Source organism: Saccostrea cucullata, unplaced genomic scaffold (genome assembly GCF_032062105.1).
Source record: "Saccostrea cucullata isolate Sc308-1 unplaced genomic scaffold, CSIRO_AGI_Scuc_v1 ctg11431, whole genome shotgun sequence".
NCBI classification, from domain to species: Eukaryota; Metazoa; Mollusca; class Bivalvia; order Ostreida; family Ostreidae; genus Saccostrea; species Saccostrea cuccullata.
Window position 1 is genome coordinate 27,687 of NW_026931641.1, and position 13,938 is coordinate 41,624.

The 13,938-nt window shown below is 35.5% G+C and overlaps 1 long non-coding RNA gene across 1 annotated transcript; it reads left to right on the forward strand.

Annotated features, from left to right (window-relative positions):
- Positions 1 to 510: 510 nt before the first annotated feature.
- Positions 511 to 1,413, forward strand: LOC134233187 (uncharacterized). The gene is made up of 3 exons (XR_009984932.1): positions 511 to 837; positions 1,022 to 1,191; positions 1,374 to 1,413. It is a non-coding gene; the product is annotated as an uncharacterized LOC134233187 (long non-coding RNA).
- Positions 1,414 to 13,938: the final 12,525 nt, after the last annotated feature.

The following is a 13,938-nucleotide window of genomic DNA, read 5'->3' on the forward strand; positions in this document are numbered from 1 at the left end:
ATTGCTTGGTGCTTGCAGTAAAATAATACTTCTCTTCATTTTAATAATGATGCATTATTAATATTCCCTGATTGTTGCCACTCTGTTTCACTCAAAATATACATGAAAAAGAATTAAATAGGCTTATTATCCCCTCGCGCGGAGGCGATATAGCATTGCGAACGTGCGTATGTATGTGTGTGTTTGTTACAGATTCTGGGCAAAGATTTACAGAGAACCTTTGCATTTACCACTCTCAGCCTTTATACATTTGTGTGGCATTATAAAAGGATGAAGTCTATTCATTTTCAAATTCATCGATATAATAATTCTTAAAGTAAAGCCTTTTTACTACCTTTTAAACCTGAAATTTTATGTACGACATGGCAATACTCGCTTCCGCTTATTCGGGTTGCTTCAATAAACTGAAGTTTTATGTACAACTTGACAAATACTATTCCGTTTAATTAAAAGATTTGGGTGCGTGCTAGTTCAGATCACTTAAAAGGAGGCTGTCTTTGAGATGGCCTCTTTTAATTAACATCGGAACGGTTCGATGATCTGTTTATTCCCGCAGGCGTTTCCCGAAGCATGTCATCACAGTAGACAGTAGTTATTGTTTCACGTACATTTTAAAGCCAAGTATATTTTTGCCCTTTATATGATACTGTAGAAGCTCTATCTGTACACACTCGAACGTTTTCCTGAACTGCAGAAGATTGTCAGAGTACGAGCAGGATCATGTAGTTGTCAACACAGCGGAGGAAGCTGAAACACGTGTGACCAAATTTGAAATAGAAACAATCACGAAATTTACAATATGTAGACGAAATAAAGGATTTACCCATGAACTAGATGGTAAGTACGGGGTACTCATTAAAAATTCATGCCATTACTTTTTAAATTCTTCGTCATTTTTTTCATAAGATGAGTAGTAGGAAAACATCATTTAAGAAATTATTTATATTCAACGAATTTTAGATTTTAAATGCACTACAGTAATCTCAATTTATATTGTACAATTTTATCAATTAATTGAAAGCTATAGACCTGCAAAGTCATCGGATACATTTGGAAGATAATGTACGTGAAGAGGGTGTTAAGATACCCTGTAATGGCACATCATTTCTCATTCTCGGCTATGATGTGAGAGAGTGTCAATTTGGGCCGGACCGGAACAGGCCTATGATGAAGAACTACCAGATGGAGAAGGTACAGAGTTTTGGCTGCAAATTGCATACGTTTTCTTCAAGTTCAAAATTAAATTGTTAATTTGAATTATTTTTTATGCCATTCCAATTTTCAAATCATTCGTCATGTATAATTTCAATCTATCATATATTTGAGGTTCAATAATGAAAAAAATCCACAAGTGTATATAATTAAATTTGCAGACTCTAGTAGCAGATCAAGACCACGCTTATACCCAGAAGGCAGGACCTTAATTCAGAATACCAAAATATTGTCTTTTAAGAATTTATATGAAGAGGAAAGGCAGATTTCCTGATTTCAAGGTCAAGATTGATGATTAAGAAGTGATGGTGAAGATCTTTAGAACTTGTTTAACGTCCCTCTCGAGAATTTTTCACTCATATGGAGACGTCACCGTATGCCCGTGAAGGGCTTCAAATTTTGACCTACACTCGGGGCCATTGAGTAGTGAGGGATCTTTATCGTGCTAACGCCTGTTGCTGACACGAGGCATCGGTTTTTAAGGTGTCATCCGAAAGACCCGCAACTTTCATTTCAATGTGCCGAGTGCATGGCGAAGGAACAGTTGCTATCCATTTTTTATCGACTTGGATCAGTCGCGGCCGAGATATAAAATTCGGCTCGCTTCGATCGACTTGCTCAGTAGGGTTTACTTCGTACATGTGTTCGCGCATTGACATATTTGTCATATAATTGTGTGTATTTTGAGACCGTCCACATATGAATTAAAAAATGTCATCTCGGGTGCTAAGTTATTGAAGGAAAGATATGGAGATAACGAACAGTATTCAATATCAAAGTCCATGAAATAATTTGATGAACGTCGCCGTTCATTACCAAATCCCAACATGTGTATTTGAATATGGGGTACACGTTATTCCTGAAAATTGTAAATACAATATACAAGTTTAATTGACCTCTTGATGTACATGGTTATTTTTCATTACAAAAAAATGCATATGGCCTGGACCTGTGAGGTATTATTAGGTAGGTAAATTACCGAAACATACATTTAGCATATGTTATCTATCATATGCGATATGTTTCTGCTAGGAAAACTGCCCAATTACGTATGCAAGTACATGTAATGTCCCCTCTCTTCTAAAATGCTATGCAATTTGTTTTCTCTTAAGGTAAAGATCCATACCACGTAAAATAACGTTATGTGACGTTATTCTCGTCAGTGACGTTATTACGTAAAACGCGCCCGACGCTTATTCCATCAAAAATGCCTGACGTCGATTTCACTTACTGTGAACAGAAAGGTGCATTAATTTCCAAATAAAATGCATAAAAAAATCGATGTTCAGTTATTTCCGGGACGCATGATCGAAGGAGAGTTTAAATTTAGATGATTCGTCAAACCGAAAGTACAACAAAGATGCCAAAGATGGGAGATTCAGATTGTCTCGAGTACAAGATAACTAAAAGACTTCGACAATCGGGTCGTTTTTTGTCTCTGTAAGTTGAAGAAATACAGAGTAACAAATGAATGGTTCTCTTGTCGAAAGTCATTATCGTTTGCTTATATGTTTGTACATAGACCTATACATAACCAAAATTTCGAACCACGGCTCAAGTATTCAGGTACCTAACTACTTCGCTTCAATGTTACGATTTTTAAATGTCGTTTGTTTGAATTGAAATATCGTCCTCGAAAATCGTCCTATGAGGAATGACACAGGATTTGAAAAAAAAAATTATGGAAAACTTTTTATTACAATGTATATATAGGCATATCATAGATAAAACAGTTACTGCACAAATATAAATGTTTTGTTATTTAGTATATCCTTGCACTGTAACATTGAATAATTCTTGATAAAAAAAACCAGAATATTTCATTTAAGTAGGAAAGGACATTGGTGCATTTAAAAAAATTCCTTATTACACACATCTGTTGAAAACTTTAAAAATTCTGTTTTAAAGCAAGTGCACAATAACCTTAAGTTACCATTTGTAGTGCTGTGGGTAGTGTATTGGTGCACCTGTCATTAGACAGGTGTCCTGGGTTTGATTCTCTGTAAGTTGAAAAAATACAGAGTAACAAATAAATGGTTCTCTTGTCGAAAGTCATTATGGTTTGCTTATATGCTTGAACATGTACATAGTACGTACATAACCATTTTCGAACTTTTTGGGTCTCTTGTTATAGTAATTTTGCTAAAGCCAATTTCCAAATTGATGACAAAATTACAAATGTGTCATCTACGGTATGTACAATATGTATAAGATAATAAATGAGAAAAACATACGCCAAACAGACCCAGAGGTCTATATCGGATGGGGAGCGGGGAAGGTGGTATTTCTTTCTTCAAGCAACCGTGAATAGTATACCGATAGATATCAGTAGCTAATAAGATGATGTGGATCCCTAGTGTACCATGGTGTACTATTTACTATTCTAGATCATAATTTTATGTATAACTGTAATAATGGTGGTTGGACTTAAACCCATCTCATTCCACAATATGACAGTAACAAAGAAGGGAATACATGTACAAGATGATAAATAGGAATGCCTATGAGATCATAGTGGGTGAAATAGAAGGAATAAGGAAAAGGATAAAATTATCAGACAAATTCAACTGTGTTTAAATTGTTAAGCCGAGTGCTTACAATGTACTTAATAATATAATTAAGTTGTTCGTGCATGGTTTAATCATGGATTAATCATTAAAAACAAAGATAACCAGTTTCAATTTAGATTTCATGGATTTATGTCAAGATTGTGACTTTTTATTTGAATGAAAAATTATAAATTATGTCTCATTAAAGTTATGACAGTGTTTTGTTTCTCAAAAAGAAATCAATTTTTAAATATACAGAATTTATTGCATAATTACCTTGACCCTTTGACCACAAAATTAATAAGGGTCTCCCTCGGGCCACAGAGAGTTGCTGTGTAAAATTTCAATGCAAAAGCACAAAGGCTTCGAGAAAGTGTTACAGACAGACAGAAAGACACACGGACAGATGCACAGGTATTATTCAATATTCAGAGAACAAATGCTCACTGGATCCATATCAAAATATCACTTCAACATAGAAAATTCTATTCACTCAGGGAGTCGTTGACTTCTTTAAAGCATCATACTGGTGACTTTTCATACCAATTTTACATACCGGGTAGATCATTTTTTCCAAGGAGGGGTCCAAGGTCACTTTTAGTACAATTCACTGTTATCTTTGGACTTTCAGTAAGGTGTGGTATTCTTGATGCTATATAATTAGCCTCTAAAATTTACACAGCTTTCATTCATTGTTGAAATATATGTGGCTGGGATTGAAATTCAGGCAAATGTCAAACAGGATTACTTATATGAGAAAGATTTAAGGGATTAAGTTGTCTCATCATTGTCAACAATGATTTAAAGTCCCTGATGTTATTAATTTCTTAACCGATTAAAATCTATTCGCCATTTGAAAGACACTAGTGCCCAGAATACCACGTCTTACTGAAAGTCCAAGGATGACAGAGAATTGTACTGCTTGGTTTAGTATGTACATTTAATAACTCTGCCATGTCCAGGGGAACACACACAATCACCCTTAGATCCACCATGAAAATTTCAATCAAGAAGCATCTTATAGAAATTATACTATGGAAAACGAGAAAAAAAATTGTAAGTGCTGAAAAAAATTATTGTGTAGGGGTGATCTTGACAGGTTGGTCAGAGTACATTGAAAAAATATTTTTTTTTATTTGACTTATTTAACCCTTTTAATTTTGATCTCTTTCAGATAATTCATTTTATAACCTTATTGATTTTAAAAAAAAACATAAACAGTAACCACATACTTATCTATAGGATAAATGTTACATTTCTTTCTCTTTTTCAATAATTTTCTAGTCTTGATTCACATTTTCAATAATAGCACCATAATATTCATACAATTACATGTATTAAGAAGCTTTGTGTCTCACATCTCACAATATATGAAAGTAAGTGTTTGTCTGAGCATGTTGAGTGAGTTTAGACAGATGGGCATATAAGATTACACCGTAGAATGTGTTCATATTTTACTAATTAAATGTCATAGTTTTAGTAATGATGCTCTCAATGCAATTCTAGTCATCAACTATGGAGCTTGGTGTTTAGAATTTATTAAACGAATTTGAGTTGGGTGCGGAAAACCTCGATCAAACATTACAAAGTGGAAACACTGAACATATCCATCTCCGCTTACATAGATTTTATCTATTTGTACATGGATAAAAACATGATAAACAACGTTGCACCTTACTTAGACAGACCCGAGCTTTTCCTGTGATCAGAAACCAGTCGTTAAAAAGATGTGGCAAACAAACCACTTATTTGTATCTATGAATAGCGAAAAATGTATTACATAGACACAAAAAGTAGTAAAATGTGCCACTTCTCTCATTTTTTAATCAAATAAATCGCATCCATACGACCAATCATCCAATGTTGAAACTGAAAGTGTTTTCTTTTTTCACTTCCGTCATAACGTCACACATGCGCATTAACAGTATATAGAATATTCCGAAGATTGAACCCGATTACTATAATGCTTGTAAATCGCGAAAACGAATTCTTGGCCGTCTCCGCATTAAATATTCAAGTTATAATTTAAACCATACTTAATAATGTTCTATTAACGATAGTTTTAAATATTTAAAGCGATTTTTGCATCAAAATCATAAAAGTATAGATGTTAAAAAGATTTTTCAAATAATCATTTTTCAGCAAATTTGGTATAAAAATGTGAAATTTTCTTTTTTGATGCCCGCTGCCCCACTTAATTTTTATGCCATATAAGGGAGAGACTATTGGAAAATAACGTGTTAATTTTAAAAAGAAATCTGTAGTAAGAATACCAAGCAGCAATTTATTTTTACTGGCAATGAACTTTATAATTTTTAGCTAAATATGTTTAATTCGCCCTAGAAAGTAATATAAGTTGGATCAGCAGATTAAAAAAATAATTAAACCGTTAAACAAACATATTTTCTCTATAATTTATATGTTTAAAAAATTCTTTTGCTTTTACATTTAGAAATCTAGCATAAATATCTTAATTACTGCATTTCCGTAATTTCACGAGACAACGTCTATTTTTAGTAACAATCCTTTCGAAAGGAGGCCCGGTTGACCCGAAAATTTACACTGATCTGGAAAGGACAAATACTCAGTTAAGATTCTGAAAAGTTTCAACAAAATCTGTAGTTCCGTTATTTCTATAGCATGGTATGGATCTTTACCTTAAAAAAAGCCCCCCCCCCTTCCCATAACTTTGTTAAAAAAATAGTGCTCAAAAACATTTATTTTCTTTGACTTATATTAAACTTTACTACCCTAAATTAGGTATCGATGTTATGCCTCCCTAACCAAGTTGATATGCCCTTTGCATTTCGTAAAAAAAGGGATCAACACCCTCCCTGATAATTTTGTTTAAAGTAAGGGAGATGATCCTACTTTTGCTGGTTCAAATCCTACTGTGGGATGGGGAGACCCTTCCTTCGAATGAGACCATGTAAACCAAGGGCCCATGTCCCAGAAGATGCTGGCATAAAAAAGATTCCTCACTGCTCAATGGCCGTCAGTGCCTATTATATGAAAAAATGTACAGCTCTCCACTGGCAAGCTTTCATATGAGCAAAAAATTCCTGAGAGGGACATTAAACAAAATACGTTGTACTATCAATTTTTAACATGTTTAAAGTCCCTCTAGAGAATTTATCTCTCATGAAATATTGCATTAATAGTGAAGTTCCCGACGAGGGTATGCTCTGTTTAGCGGTGCCCTTGTTGTACTACATACTTGAAGAATACAGAGGAAATGCACATTGTGCTAAGACCGATGGTTATGGACCTGAATTTATGATGATTATGCCAGATCCCCAACTCTACAATGACCTTCATGACGACAAGACCTTTCCAAGATGCACCGAGGCAGAAATTTCCACTTTCTTGTCCAAGTTGAATAACACAACTGATAAGAAAGGAAGAGATATGTATAACGATAGGTTTTATCCATATTGCTGTGATGGTGACTTTTCATGATTCAAACTGGTTCGTTAGAAGCAGTGTAAAGGCTATAATGATGAAGTCTGTGAAATATGTTGTTGGAGTTATGATAGGAAAAGACAGAAGTGTTATAGAGTCTCAATGTCAATGTGCGGCAGGTATGGGACCCGATGTACATTGCAAACATGTCTGTGGTGTACTATTTTTCATGTGCAGATTTCGTTAAGTATGGGACTTACTAATTCATAACGGAACTCACCTGCAAAAAGAGGTTACAAACTTTTCATCGTGCTAAGCCCCATGAATGCAAGACAGTTGGACATGCCAGGCTGTGACGAAGTATGCAATAATGACTATGACCCTCGTCCAGTTAATTTTAGAGGCAATCCGGGATACCAGTCTTGCTTTAGAATTCAAATGTGTGTCTGAATTACCCAGGTATTAGTAAGAGTCAGCTGTATGAGCCTGTAAACATAAAAGCTTACGACTTGGACCATGACTATCTAAAAGATACGTTTAGTGAAACTCATTTGAAACTTTTAAATGTATCAGAAATTTCAGAGGAGAATGCACGTCAAGTTACACAAGCTTTGGTTTGAGGAACGTTGCAAACGTCTTTATTCTTCGGTGTTCGGGAGAATATGTAAAGCACCTGATCGAACTGACACGTGAAACTTGCTGACTTCTTAACAACAAAGACACAAAAAAATTAATGTCCAACCTATTCTTTATAGAAAAAAATATGAAAAAGAAGCTGTGAAGAAGTACCAAGAAATTCCTGGACACACAGTTTACGATAGTGGAATTTGTGTCAGGCTGGACTCCCCTCATTTAGAAGCAACCCCAGATGGTATTATTGATGACACCTTGGTTGAAGTAAAGTGACCATATGTGGTAGAAACAGTTTTATTTCCTCAAAAACAGTTCCTTATATTTAGCAGTCTGGAAGTACATTTTATTTGAATAAATCCCATGACTATTACTATCAGGTCCAAGGACAACTTTACGGTGCAGAGAAAAATGAGTGTATATTTGTGTATATTTTCAGTGACTTTTTTTTCTTTGCAATAGAAGGGGATGATAACTTTATTAATGAGATGGAGAAAAAATTTAATGAATTCTATAAAGATTTTTTAAGTCTGCTCTATTGGGAAAAAAACTTTTTCAAGACATATGATGGTAAATGTACTTGCAATACAGAAAAATGAAATAAGACTTGATTCTCTTGTTATGTCATTTTTAATACCAAGTTATGCATAAGATGGCATGATGCAATTCTTAGAATTACACAACATGAAAACAAACATAGATTACTTCTGAATAAAGTTTTGTTTCAGAATTATTCATAGGCTCTGTCAGAATATTGAATGTTTTTGCAAGTCCTATGATCCTCTCAATGTGCACTCGTTTGCTGGATATTTTTCTGTCCTCAATCACAGTAGCACAGGGCATTGTTTTCTTTTTGAAAAATGTTGGTGTATTTATTTGAATGTTCCTCTCTACAAACATATCCTGCACATTAAACTTTTGTCCGCCATTAATGAATCTCCAGAATTGCACATTTTCAACAGCCTGCTTCTTTCAACCATTTGACGGTCACTTGTTGATCCCCCACATGCTGTAGAAATACAAGATGGTAATCCACCTGGTGTCGCCCCAAGAACATTAACGGTGTTACGGTTTTTACAGGTAAAATACGTTGCTTGCTGTGGCTTTGGTAACTTTGGTCTTTTAATAGAACAAACTGTGCCATCTACTTATCACTCTAGTATTTGGAAATATTGTTTTAAAATCTGATGGACAGTAATATTTTACAAGATACTTTGTAGGTCAAATGTCGATTTTCTGCCATAGCTTACTCATTAATAAAATCCATGAAAAAAATATATAAGATACCGTCTTTTTAGGAACGCCAAATAATAATGAAAGTTCAAAATTTGTCTAAGCTTTGTCGTAGATTGGTCAGGAACACTAATGTTTGAAACCTTATGATAAATATAATTCAGACAGTGAGCTGCAGGTCCCAAGATTTTGTCAGTGACGTGATCATATATTGACGTAATTGTAGATGAAAATTTGGAAGATTCACCTAGTGTAACAACTAAGACACCTCAAAGAAAATATGGCTGTCAGTCAACCCCCGAAAATGCACATTAATATTTCCATTTCTAGTTTTTTTTACTCTGTGATAACTCTTTCAAAGTTAGCGGTGTTGATTTCTACCGGAATGTAAATTAGGCAGGCCGATAGGTCAGGATCTAAGGAGGACTAATATGCACGCAAAGCCCGTTCTGCAAATGAACCCATGTTTCCCACTATCGTTGATGCTCTAGACTCTACTAACAAGAAAATGGTTTCTTAACAAAGTGTATAATTTAATTAGATATTCACAATATAAGTTGTACATTTTCTTTTCATACTGAGAAAAACCCAATAACAAGTCAATTGAACATTACCTGTTTAAAAAAATAATTTTAAAAAACATCCTAAAAAATGAAGAAAATAAACAATTTAAATTGATGCTTGGATGTACAGATATGAAAAGATTTTGAAAATCCTTGGACGAAAAGGAAAGAACGAGGGCGTTTTTGATTGGCAGTCGGCAGGAATCTAGGCGTACTTTAGAGGTGAACAAAAATTTCGACATGTCATATGAAATTATAACATTTTATTTTTCGGGTTCCTGGGACATGGGGAAGGAAAATATTGAATATCAAGTGAGCCTTTTTTGTTAAAAATAATAACTTCAAGTTTGACTAGATCAGACATTTGGTACAAAATGCTACATTTTCATACACTGTTGTCAATTTTTTTTTCTATCTCAGGGTCTTCTCTCCATTTGTATGAAAGGTTATTTGTAGGCATTCTATCTCAAAGAAACGAACATACATTTATTTGCAAAAATGGATAATATTAATATTTAGGAATTAAACAGATTAACAAATATATAGAGATAATGGAATAAGTAAAAGTTAACTTACACTCTGTCCAGTCTTTGTCATGGTCATAAATTCAGTCATAGACACATATACAAAAAACCAATATGTCCGCTGGTCAGACCAGGATCTCAAACAAAAATAATTAACATAGCTAAAACCAAAAGTGAGGGAAACTAAGCAACCAGTGAAATCAAAGTTGGCCCTGACACTACAAATCAGTATTATCACAGCTCTATATATGATATAGAGCCATCCTCCATGCACGTTGGGTGCCAAATGTAATAGAAACAATTTATTGCCTCTGCTGGGCATCGAACCCGGGACCTCTGACATGCCAGCACAGTGCTCTACCAATTGAGCTAAAGGGTTAACCCACTAGCCCAAGCTAGAAGGATGCCATGTATCTTGTACTACTGCATTTGGTCCATGCAGTTGCACCGAGAGGGCTTCTATTTTACTTAAACTTTGATGTACACATGTCTACATGAAAACTATCATATGTGCCTTTTGTCTTAGAGGTGTTCCATTTTAATGAAGAATTACTATGCATTTTGTACCTACTAAATAAAAATGGTCATAAATTTTACAATCTAATAAGGTTTTTCAAACTAAATGAAAAAGAATCCTATGGCTGTTTTTAAAATCTGATCAGCTATGGTCAGCCAACATTTAAACCATTAATGTTTCGTACAAATGATTCCTGCAGATCATTCGCCAAATACGCCCATCTTATTCGTTTGGAGATCACACAAAAATTAAATGAGCCTTGGTTTGACTTTTCGCAGTTACCACTCGAATTCGGCAATTTATTGTACAATTGTTTGATCTAAGAGTGTGTCGCGAGAGCTCAATAAAAAAAAAAGCCCTGCAGAAAGAACAGATGTCACTGTTTTTCTATGTACACAGTCATCTATAGTGCCAGAGTTAACAATATCGAATATATTATTTGAATTCTGGAAGGTTAAGTCGCGAAAATATTCAGTACGAGTTAACAAATTTCTCTTTTCCAGTAACAAATCATGTCGTTCCAATTTGTTTCTATTGATAAGTAGTATATATTAATTGACCGGTTAATGGCACACTAAACACGTTAAAAGTGAGAGCACCTAGTAAATTCTTCCCAATTTATTTAAATAATCCGAAACATCAGTGACTAATTTAAAATTAAACCAATATAATACGACTTCTAACCCAAGCGGGGAATAATGAAATGCTCTGCTCTTGGAAGAGTCGGGTCCGAGGGAGTCTCCATCTGAGGAGTCTACCCGATGATCTCAAAATCAGACAAAGATAATAGTGATGGAAATATGATTGTAACTTTTTCCCGATACGATCTAAGGAAAAAAGCTCTTGGTTCAAGCCGAGTATTTGACGGATCGATAGTGTGACGGTCCGGTAGTCCGCACCGAAAGTTCGAATTAAACATATTTGTCACCGAAATTTTTAGACTGTTAAAACTTGTTTATTGGGCAGACAATTTTCGGGATATTACCAGAAACCTGTTAAAATCGGAATAGCCCAAGTCAAAATCTCACTAAAATTATTCAAGCATGAAGTGTAAATCTTGGATTAAAATCATGTGTCTGCATAATGTTGGTTGAAATTGTAGCGGACAGTATATAGGGAACTTGTACTGCCTCGCTAGTGAGCTAGCTTTTCTGGTGATGCGGTAGAGTCTCCCTTTGACTCCCCTGGTTGCCTAACTTCATTTGCATAAACAATTGCATGGTGAAGTAAACAGATCTTACCACTTAACCAGCCAACAATCAGCGGCGCTCTCCCCTGTGATCTGACGGAACTGTGTAAGAAGGATATGGAAATAACGAACAGTATTCAATCTCAACGTCCATTTAACAAATATACAAAATAAGAGCAGAGTAGTATAAGGGGCCTGGCCGGCCGGGTCAACTGAGTGCACTTTTGGGGTTGGGGGGATAGGCGGTTCAACTGAGTGCAGCCCCTGTGGGGGATGGCTGGGTCAACAGTGCAGCCCCTGTGGGGGGATAGGGGGTTCAACGGAGTGCAGCCCCTGTGGGGGATAGCCGGGTCAATTCAGTACACATGTTGCATCATCTTTTTATACTTGTTGCATCATCTTTTTTATACCTGTTGCATCATCTTTTTATACCTGACTACACAGGTAAAATACTTGGCAGCGATTCAAGTTATACTTTTACCTACGTTTTATACGGAGGGGTATAAATGAGAAGAAAAGTCTGATCCTTTCTTCACAATCGACTATCATGTCAACCCTGATACACACTCACTCTCTGATTTTAGATGGGTATGATTGTTTAGTACGATGGGCACAGAACCACCAAGAAGCTCTACCCCCGGAGGCAGAACAAGTATTTCAGGAAGCGACCACTATCATGGAATCCCTTCAGGATTTATGGTTACAATGCCTAACCTTATCACATCATCCGACGACCATGGGGAGACTAGCTACCATACATTTTCTATGTCGACATATGAAAGCAATTCTGCCCCAGAAATGGTACGGACTGAACCTGACCCTTTATTTCGGAAAGCCTTACAGTTTCCTAACCCATCCCCAAGCGGCCAAAGTGATTTTACTGTGGCAGGACATAGATGCGATGGAGAAAGTATGTATTCAATACGGAATGAAATACCTGGAAATTTCACACAGGCTAAGAAATCCGTGACTTTTAATACCAGCCTCAATCAAATCTACGAATTACCCCCCGAAGACCGGAGAGGTCCCTGGATGCAATTAGTAGCGGATCGACTACGATTTCGGAGGAGAATTCGACAGTTAGAAGCATTGTTAGTTTTTAAGAAATAAAATAAAATCTTGTAATACTACATCACTGTTATGTTATTGTATGACGTCATAGATACATTCGGGTTCGGCCTTTTCCCCTTCAATTTTGCTTTCTCACTGTGGTGGGCGTGTTTACCAAGTGGTATGATTTTCTTTTAGCCAATCACATTTGATCACATGATTAGATTTTCCATGTTTCGCACGTGCCATTTGACTATCGTCTGCTATTGTAAACTAGGGCTAATTGTAACGGGGACCGTTACAGATGTTCCCCAAACGCTCCCCAACTCCCTTTTGGTGCCATATTCGCTGCAAGCGCTATTAAATAAGACACACTTTATGCAATAAATTTTAGCATTGCACGCGTGCTCATCTGAATGCATGTGCGTAATGACCATATCGTTTTGTCTACATTATTTATATATTTTTTAATATACTTAATCATGTTAATATCAAATCAATTAATCCAGAAGTATTAAGAAATACACTCATTTAAGCGTATTTTTAATTTTATTCATTTCACGTGCATGCACGTGCATGAGGACTATATATTCTTGTAGGAGTCTATTATGTCTGTCTATGTTCTAAATCCCATCCTGTTTGGTTGAAAAACAAGAGAGTTATAGCCATTTACATTTTTAGCTAATAAGATTGCAGCGCACGTGCATGCGCGTGTTTTCAAGATAATTGTTATACATAATATTGTAGTACATCCTAAAGTATGTATATATTTTAGATTTCATAGCATTTCGTCAAAAAACAGAAAAAATATTGAGATTTTTGTTTCAGCCAATCAGAACGAAGCGCACGTGCACGCACGTGCATGTATGTGCATGATGACCATACCGTCTTGTAGGAGTCCATTATATGTGTCTATGTTCTAAATCCCATCCTGTTTGGTTGAAAACCAAGGGTGTTATAGCCATTTAAAGTTTAAGCCAATCAGATTGCAGCGCACGTGCATGCGCGTGTTTTCAAGACAATTGTTATATATCACATTGTAGAACATCCTAAAGTATGCCTATATCTT